Genomic DNA, 9,544 nt, shown 5'->3' with positions numbered 1-9,544 from the left:
ACTGAGAGTGAACTAGCACTGTACACTGGGTGTTGTATGGGCCCTGCACTTTACAAAGAGGAAAAAAAATGCTAAGGAGCTAGGGGTTGGTTTTTCTTTTCATTTTCCAAAACTCAAAAAGCAACATTTGGATATACAGCTGGTGGCATAATGTTTGCTTACTTTTCACCACATTTTGATAAGGTAAACGTACTGTATAAAACGTTTTATAGTGTACTGTCAGGTTACCCATATAACCTAATAATTAAATGAAAATAATGGCCAGTGAAAAAAAAATAATTTGATTATGTTGGAAAAAAAAAATCTGCATTGTAAAGAAAGATATTCAACAGCTGCACTATATATATGAAAATATACTGAGTCTGAGTGCATGAGAATGTCTTTCAGCTCTCTGGGGGTGTCTAACCTGGGGAATTATAAGGGTGTGGGAAATACAGTACAGCTGTTTCCTAACTCGTTCTTGGATTAACAACTGTTTTCCAGAACGTTAGAGAAAAAAAGAAATTGTATACTTCTGATATTTTTGGATGGACTAATCCATTTTACGTAACCTATCCCTGTATTCCCATTATTTCAGACAACGAATAGATTTTAAAAGTTTGAACTACGAATGCACTTTTACTAAAGATGATAGATTTGTACTTGTTCCAGCAGCCTCCTAGAAAAGGCTTTGAAGGTTACTGAATATACATTCTGTTTTCAGTAATGCAGGCTCCTAGCTGTGTGTCTTTCCTGTTCTGCTCCCAGGAGACAGGCTGCTCATATACCTCAAACACAGATGGTCTCTTGTCTTCTCTAGTGGTAGCCAGGAAATTTAACAGCACAGATGACCAGGCCATGATGATGGGAGCAGGAATTGCCTTTAAGGCCCCTTTTACACTTGTTCGACTCCAAAGTTGCGCCCACTTTGGAGTGCAACTTTGATGCAACTTTGGATGGATGCAACTTGGATACCACTTTGGCTTTGACCAGTTTAATTGGACAACTGTTGCACACAAGTTGCATTGTATAACATTCAGGTATGACTTTCATGCAACTTCTGAGGGTTAACATTGCAGTCTATGGCCCTGAAGTTGCATGAAAGTCGGACCAAAGTAGTGCATGAACTACTTTGAAGTTGCTGCAACTTTAGGTTGCGCATATATGAAGGGTTATCATTGGAAAACATGGAGAACGATATGTCATGCAACTCTGAGGTCTGAAGTTGCATGACAAGTTGCACAAGTGTGAAAGGGGCTAATATTGTCAACTCCTTTAAATGATATGCTTATCCTAAAACAGTGTTTCTAAAGCTGCAGATAAGGATTGTCATCCTGATTCAGATTTTTCTACTTTATAGGCCTTTGACCCAGCAAAAGCATGATGCCAAAAAAGTCTGAACAATTGTTTTGTGTTTGAGATATTATTAGCCAGGTAGTGAATTTTTAAAAAGTGATTTTTTTTTCAGATTTCTACTCCACTATAGTCTTGGAATGCTCAATGTAAACATTAATGGGAGTCCTGGCATTATCTTTAAACAAGCTTCCAAGCAGTATGGAAGCATGGTAAAAGCTTGTTTAGGCTGCACCCGCCCTTACGCTGGGTCCTGAAAAATTGGCTACTGGGAGAAAGACAGCTTATTTAGCTTAATGCAGAAGTGGGTCTGGGTCCCTTCTCTTAATATATATTTATACTGTGTACTAGGGATAGACCGATATGTTTTTTTCAGGGCCGATACCGATATTTTGGTCACAAAGTATCGGTATCGGCCGATATGGGCCGATATTTTGTACATTTAAAGTTTTGAAAAATAAAGACAATTTTTGACACAAATCTGGTACTGAACATGTTAATGTTTGTTTATTACCTTTTTAACATTTAAGGCTCGTTCTTCACACCTTACCTGCATGAAAACTGCTAGCAAAACCGCACAGCTTTTACTTGCAGGTACATCAGTTTCACATCATGTGAACGAACGAGTCCTAGAAGAGTAGACAACTGTGAAAAATAAAGTGCTGGGAAAATAATAACTAAAGGCTTCCCAAAACAAAATTTACATAAACTGCTGCAGTAGTGCACTCACTGTCTGCAATGATTAAAACTAGGAGCTGCAGTGCAAAAAGACAGTGGACTGGACACTAGTACTACTCACTTTCAATACTCCCAGTTAAGTAGAACAATATTATAGTGCAGAAAGCATAACATTTCACGCTCACTTGGTACCGAGGAAGGAGGAGCAGAAAGGTATCTTCTAGCATGAGTAGCAAGTCTTTTGTAGCGTGCCTCATTTTCTTTCCACCACTGAAGAGGATCACCACTTCTTCTGTCAATTACAGGTTCCTTCAAATAGAGATGAAGTTCATCATCCAGGGTCATTATTGCAGATTCAGAAGAATCCTTTGCATGAGGCCACAAAAAAACACTGAACATAGCATTTATTCGACCACGATGAAGTTTCTCTTTTGTCCATTGTCTTTTTGGACATTTTTCTCTTATTGCAGCATCCTGCTCTTCCAGATTAGAAACCTGCTCTTCTTGACTTGTCTTTTCATCAGGAACCTCCTGTCGAATATCTTCTGTCTGCCACTGTTTTGCCTTGGCCAATACATCATCAGAAGAGAAAGCATGATTCTTGTATCGAGGATCCAAAAGATATGCAAGCACAACATTTTTATTTTTATGTTAACGTTTGGCGAGGCTGTCCCTCATGGCCTGCCTACATGTTTTAGCGCCATGGGTGTTGGGTCCTTCCTTCTCTTGAAGAAGCATCTTCAGCACTCTCACACATGGCATGACAGATGACACAGATGAGTCGTAATGACACCTCTAGTGTCAATTCCTTTATGGGGAGGAGGGTCTCAATGACATTGGCTACAATGTCCCACTGATCAGCAGTAGGACAAGAATATCCTCCATATTCACCTTAATAGATAGGAAGAGCTCCCTTCTGCTCCAGCATTTTCTGCAGCATGTGAAGTGTTGAGTTCCATCGTGTTGGAACAGCGTTAATCAAGTTGTTTTTGGGTAGGCCAAGGTCTTCCTGAATGCACCTCAGTCGCTGCTTAGCAAGGATTGAATGGTGGAAATGGCCTGTGCACCTTTTCAGCATGCCAATTATATCAAGCAAAGCTCTCTGGTTTGACAGACCATCATTTACCACAAGTTGGAGGGTGTGTGCCATGCAACTGAGGTCAGACACGTCAGCAAGCCTCATTCCTTTCACCGTGTTTGCTCAGCTGTCTCAAAGCACAAGCATTACTCGGTCTTTGATGATTCCCCAGTCTTCAAGCATGCCTAGAAACCTTTCTATAATGTACTCCCCAGTGTGGGATCCTTGCATCACTTTTGTATTCAACACCAAATGCCTTCTTGTCTATCCACTGTCAATGAAGTAGCATGTAAGACTCATTAGTGACTTTGTTTGTCCTGACCAGCAGTCAGTCGTGAATGAGAGTGAGTTGCCAGCATTCTCTGGTTTCAGCTTAGCCTTTACTTTCTCAATGACCTTTTGGTGAATCATTCCCAGCATTTTGGTTCAATAATACTTGTCACTCTTCAGTGTGTACCTTGGCTCAACTATGGACACCAACCTCTTAAATCCAGAGTTAGACACCATTGTAAATGGCTGGTTATCAATGACCATCATTTCTGTGATTGCTCTGTCCAGCAGTTGGGATCTTCCATACCAATTTAGCCACCTGTTTTTTTTCTGAAACCTATCTGTTATTGTTGCCTGGGATTCTGGTATTTCACCTTATGATTCATTGTGTTTTTCCTGTGCTGCATGATATAATGTAACATGATGAACTCTTAGATGGGCCCAAAGACTTGATGTATTTTTGATTTTTGCAATTGCTGATCCCATGCTTACATTGTTTGTGCACGTGTTGCACACTGGAGATGGAGACGAGAAATAGTCCCAGATCACACTTTTACTTTTTCTTTCTGCATCCTTCTCCATTGAAATTTGAAAGACACTATTAAAATTTAATATGGAGTTTAAAAAAAATGGCTGGCTGGCACCCTGTGGTCGCTGTCTGGCTTGCTGGGACCCTGTGGTGGGTGGCTGGCTGTCTGGCACCCGGTGTTGGGTGGCTAGCTGGCTGTCTGGCACCCGGTGTTGGGTGGCTGGCTTGCTGGCACCCTGTGGTGGGTGGGTGGCTGGCTGGCACCCTGTGCTAGGTGGCTGGCTGGCACCTTTTGGTGGGTGGCTGGCTGGCACAGGGCCTGTGGGTGGCTGGCTGGCACAGGGGCTGTGGGTGGCTGGTACAGTGCCTGTGGCTGGCTGGTACAGTGCCTGACCTGTGGCTGGTTGACTGATACAGTGCCAAACCTATGGCTGGTACAGGGTCTGCGGGTGGCTGGCTGGCAACGGGCTGCTGTGGGTGGGTGGGTGACTGTGTTACACTCCCGACTAGTCTCGGGGGTTAGGCCCAGTGCGCGGAGGCGTGTGGCGCAACATACACAATAACGCCACCACAATATCGGCAAGTTCCGGGGTCGATACCGATATATCAGGAAAAGTGAATATCGGACGATCCCTACCATGTACAGTATCATGGGTAAACAATAAACCGTTGGTGCAAAGCACCTGTCCCCTGCACTCTGAGTGGTGCAGTCCTCTATCCAGCTCGGCAAAAAAATTGCAGATGTTCACAACTATTAGGAGCATGACCCTACGTTGACAGGCATGCATACAAGCACATGGGTGCCATACAAAACTACAGAGTACTATTTTGAGTTGCTGCAATGACATTTCAGCAAAATGGACTAGCCTGCTGCATAATTTTTTCACTTTGATTTTCACCATCTGTAGGTTGATAATTTTAATTTCTCTTTCATTCATTGACGGACACAGCTCTTCATCTTCATGACCGTAGGGTTATACTGCCCCCTACAATAGTAGGACACTAGGCAGAGAAAAAAGCTTGAACATGCCTATGGGGCAGTCCCTGGGGGTATACTCCCACTTCCTGCAATATGTATATTTTGTTTTTTTTTTCTGCCTATTCGGGATTAGGGACCTAGTTCCTTGCTGTGATCTCTGATCCTGGCAATTTTTCTTTTAAATGGAATTGGTTTCCTGCTTTTATTATTTTGTTCCTGTGAGAATCTACGATCAAGTGCCGGACTGAGCGATGAACTGATTATGCTAGATCCTTAGGGTCCCCCTAGTCCAGCCAGCGAGTGTGTGCAGACCACAGCGCCGCGCTAGGTCACCGCAACATAGCTCCACTAGAAGGGGGGCAGGCCAGCAAGTTAAATGTCTTGCAAGGGCGCATACTTGGTTCCCTCGATGCAGTCTTCATTGCCACTGTGGAACCTCAATTTGGTGTTATCAGTTCTCCAGAAACCTCCCTTTGAAAAGATTCAGGAGATTTCCCTGCTTATGTTGTCCCAGAAGGTGGTCTTTTTGGTGGCTAATACTTCAGACACCTTGTGCGTAGAACTGGCAGCACTGTCCTGTCATTCACCTTACCTAGTGGTTCAGAGGTATAAGGTGGTTCTTCGGCCATGTTCATCGTTCCTTCCAAAGGCCGTCTCCAATTTTCATCTGAATGAAGACATTGTTTCCCTCCATGTCCCAAGCATCCTAAAGAAGGTGCCTTGCATTCCCTGGCTGTGGTTCGGGCAATTAGGGTGTACCTGGCAACTACTGAGCCATTTCAGAAGTCAGACTCACTATTTATCCATACGGATGGCCCTCACAAGGGGCTGGCTGCTTCTGATGCAACCATTTCCAGATGGAGCAGACTGTGGTTCAGGCTTATTCTATTAAGGGTCAGGTTCCTCCTTTCCCTGTCAGAGCACACTCTACTCAGGCACTTAGTTACTCCTAGGCCTTCCATCATCAGTGGTGCAGGTTTGCAAGGCAGCCACCTGGCCATCTGTACACACATAAAGTTTTATAGTGGGATGTGTTGGAATTTGCAGATGCTTCATTTTGCAGGCTACTATTAGAGGACTTGTCCTCTGTGAGGGTGTTTTTTTTTTTTTTTTTCCCCCGGTGCGCTCCTGGTATTAATAGTTGAGCTCCAAATTACCTGGTTGGCTATTTTTAACCTTGGGGAAGCGTTTCCTGCTCTTCCCACCGGTCATGTTTGATACTGCTTTGGGACATCACTACACTTATGAAGATGAAGAGCTGTGTTCCCCATCAATGAACAAAGAAAATGGGATTTTTTTTTTTGTTTTTTTTTTCTTCTGACACTGCTTGCTACAAAACTGAATACCTATAGCAAGAAGTGGAAGTAAACCCCAGACATGCTCAAGCTATTTTTTCTGCCTAGTATCCTACTCCTGTAGGGGGCAGTCCCTACAGCCAAGACAATTAAGAGCTGTGTCCATCATAAACTGAGGAAAAAAGTCAAAAATCCCATTTTCCATCAATGTGGAATCCTTTCATTCAAAACACATTACCCAGTCTATATCAGTATAGATTTTTTTTTTCCCCATTCTCAGATGTGGGTCTTTAAATTTTATGAGCTGTGCAAAAACATATTACCTTCTGAAATAGACCATTCGCCAAGTGGTTGGTTGTAAAGTCTCGTACACACGCAACGATTGTTGGCCGTGAATTTTCGGCCAACGTCCGATCAGCCGATTGTCAGCTTGTTAGTATGATGATTCCAGCAACCGACTGCGACTTTTCGGCCGAACAAAATCTATCTGGTGTGCATGCTATAAAATTTTTAGAACGGCCAATTTTCCATCAGTCAGTACAGATTTCGGCAGACAAAAATCAGATGAGCAAGACTGGGCATGCTCAGAGAAGACAAACACACGGAAAGTAAACCAGCACATGACATCACTTCTGAAGTTGGTTGTTGTTGGCCGAGAAAATTCGTGTGCAGTCTAGAGCACATTTCAACCAACACAACACTGGACAAAAGTCGGCCGATAATCGTTGCGTGTGTACGAGGCTTTAGTAGTTTTCTTATTAAGGCCCCTTTCACACAGGAATTCCATTGTCAGATGATTGAAAACAAAAACACCCTTGGGAAGTTGCAGGGATTTACCAACAGCTATAACCAAGGTACTTTTCCTCTACCAATTATACTCTTAATTATCGCCTTAAGTCCCAGTTCACATTTGTGCGATGCGGGAACGCTGCCAATATGCAGCATGATCCCACATCGCATCCCCACCCCTGGCAGTTCACACTGCCATATGCAATACACAGGGGGTGTCAATTAAAAGTTAAGACACCCCCAGTTCGTGATCACATATCACAGTGCAATCTGCAAGTTCGCACAGAATCGGATCACACTAGTGTGAACCACTATGCGATCCGATTCTGCTGCGGATTTAAAAAAAAAAAAAAGTCGTGTGTTCAGTGCAGATGCGGTGCAAATTCAGCCATAAACTGTATGGCTGAAATTTGCACCTCACATGAGATCGCATGTAATTTAGGAGCAGTGCACTCCGAATTACATGCGATCTCTGTGATCACACTAATGTGAACCAGGGCTTAATCCTTTAAAGGATATATTTGGTTTCCCTCATCCCTGCAGCTTTGCCACACACTTTTTACCTTAAGCCCCGTACACACGTACCGATCGTCGACCGATCGGCCGTCTTGTCCGCTGAAAAGTGCAAAAGACTGCACACGAATTTTGTCCGCCGACTGCAGAAGTGATGTCATGTGATGGTTAACTTTCCCTGTCTTTTCTTTTCTGAGCATGCCCAGTCTTGCAAATCTGCTTTCTGTCGGCCGAATTCTGTACTGACAGGCGAACAATCGGCCGTTCTGGTGTCAGCATACAAAAATTTTAATGCTTGCACGACAGATTCTGTTCGGCCAAAAGTGCGCTGTCGGCAGCATCATACTAACAAGCCGAAAATCGGCCGATCGGTCGTCGGCCGAATCTTTTCGGCCGACAATCTGCACGTGTGTATGGGCCTTAAGCTAGTCCCACATCCCTCAAACAGATTGACACCCCTTTAAGTGATCAAATTATCTAATGTTACTGATTAAAAGTAATGTATTGTCACTTTATGGGTCATTGGTGCATTATCACAGTACAGTGCATGTTCATGGCAGAAGGGACTGGTCATCTGATATCCCAACAGTAGATAGCGAAATATGGCAGTCCATTTTAGAATAAGGCCCCTTGGTCTCCATCTCCCTCACTCAGTGTTTATCACAACTTTGTTACCAGGTTCATAGAACCCACCTGAGGCTGTTAAAATTGCACTGTAGAGAGGACCCCAGACTGTCCCAGGTATGGGACTACTCCAGCTGGCCATCTGCATATGTTCTGGAGGTGCCTCACGCTTGTAAGATCTTGGAACAAAATATTCATATTCAATCTTTTCAGGTCTCCTTTCAACAATGCCCCATGACATGCCTGTTGGATTTTCTTGATGGAAAAACTATTTACACCTCATATTTGCATAGCTGTTACTCATCTGTTGTATTTTGCACATAAATGCATACTATTGAAATGGACAGCCTCCTTCCCACATTGACAGATGGCACACCCAATACTACCTTACTCAAGGAAAGGCATATCTTGAAATCCAAGATTTTAAATAAAAATATGGGGACCCCCCCCCGGATTCAGGTTCTATGGTTAGCTCCAATGGCCCTCGTCTCCCTGCAAATTCTGCAAGGCCTTATAAAAAAAAAAAAAGTCTCTGGCATGTGTAGGAAGACAATCATTGTACTTGTTGATATGTCCAGACTGGAGAAAAAATAAAAAAAATAGATGTCAGGCTTAAAAATATGAATGTCGCAGGTTTGGTTTAGAGGCATTGTTACAGGGCTACATTTACAGCTCCTCGTTGCTACCGGCAGTGAGAACACCTTGTTCTATAGGCACACGTATATATTATTCATTTCCGGTAGACAGTGACACTCAAGTTGACATGTTTTAAGGATTCATCTTGCTGGTACACTAAAAGTAAGCAAATAGTTCTGTGCATGCTGTGATAACAGCCGCCCTTCTGTTGTACAGTGCCAACTGAATAAATGGATAAAAAACAAATATAAAATAAAAAAAACCCCAAAGACCAATGTATTCCTATGGGCAAGCAGATGAGCATCCGTTGAGATCTGCCTTTGTCAACATCCGCCATTTTTCTTCCTTTTAAAAACACAACACGGAAGCGGACCCATGGTCCATTTTTGCATCTGTTTGGAGGCCGGTAGGTGCCAGCCCCTAACAACCGATAACTCATCACCTATCAGCAGGAAAAAACAAGATACCTGTGTGAAAGTGGCCTAAAGCCAAAAGACGACCAGTGCACTGACTATGGAAGAACATGAACTGTAGGTAAGTGCTCTTGTCCAATGCTACCTTTTGCATTCAAATGCAGCACTGCTTTAAAAACATGTTTCAACAGCAAAACACAGACACTGCATTGAAGAAATGCCAAGAAAACCAAACATAGCATTGCAAATGTCTTCCCACTTTACCATTAAGTAAATGGGAATTGGTTTAACAGCATTTAATGTAAGGCAAAAAAAAAAGTCTACATGAGCTCAAAGTATTATAACTATACATAAACCCCTTGATTTGAGAAACACAAGCACAACATACTTACTGTAAATCAAACATTG

This window comes from Pelophylax lessonae (assembly GCF_965119305.1).
Source record: "Pelophylax lessonae genome assembly, chromosome: 2".
NCBI classification, from domain to species: Eukaryota; Metazoa; Chordata; class Amphibia; order Anura; family Ranidae; genus Pelophylax; species Pelophylax lessonae.
This window is presented reverse-complemented; position numbering follows the sequence as displayed.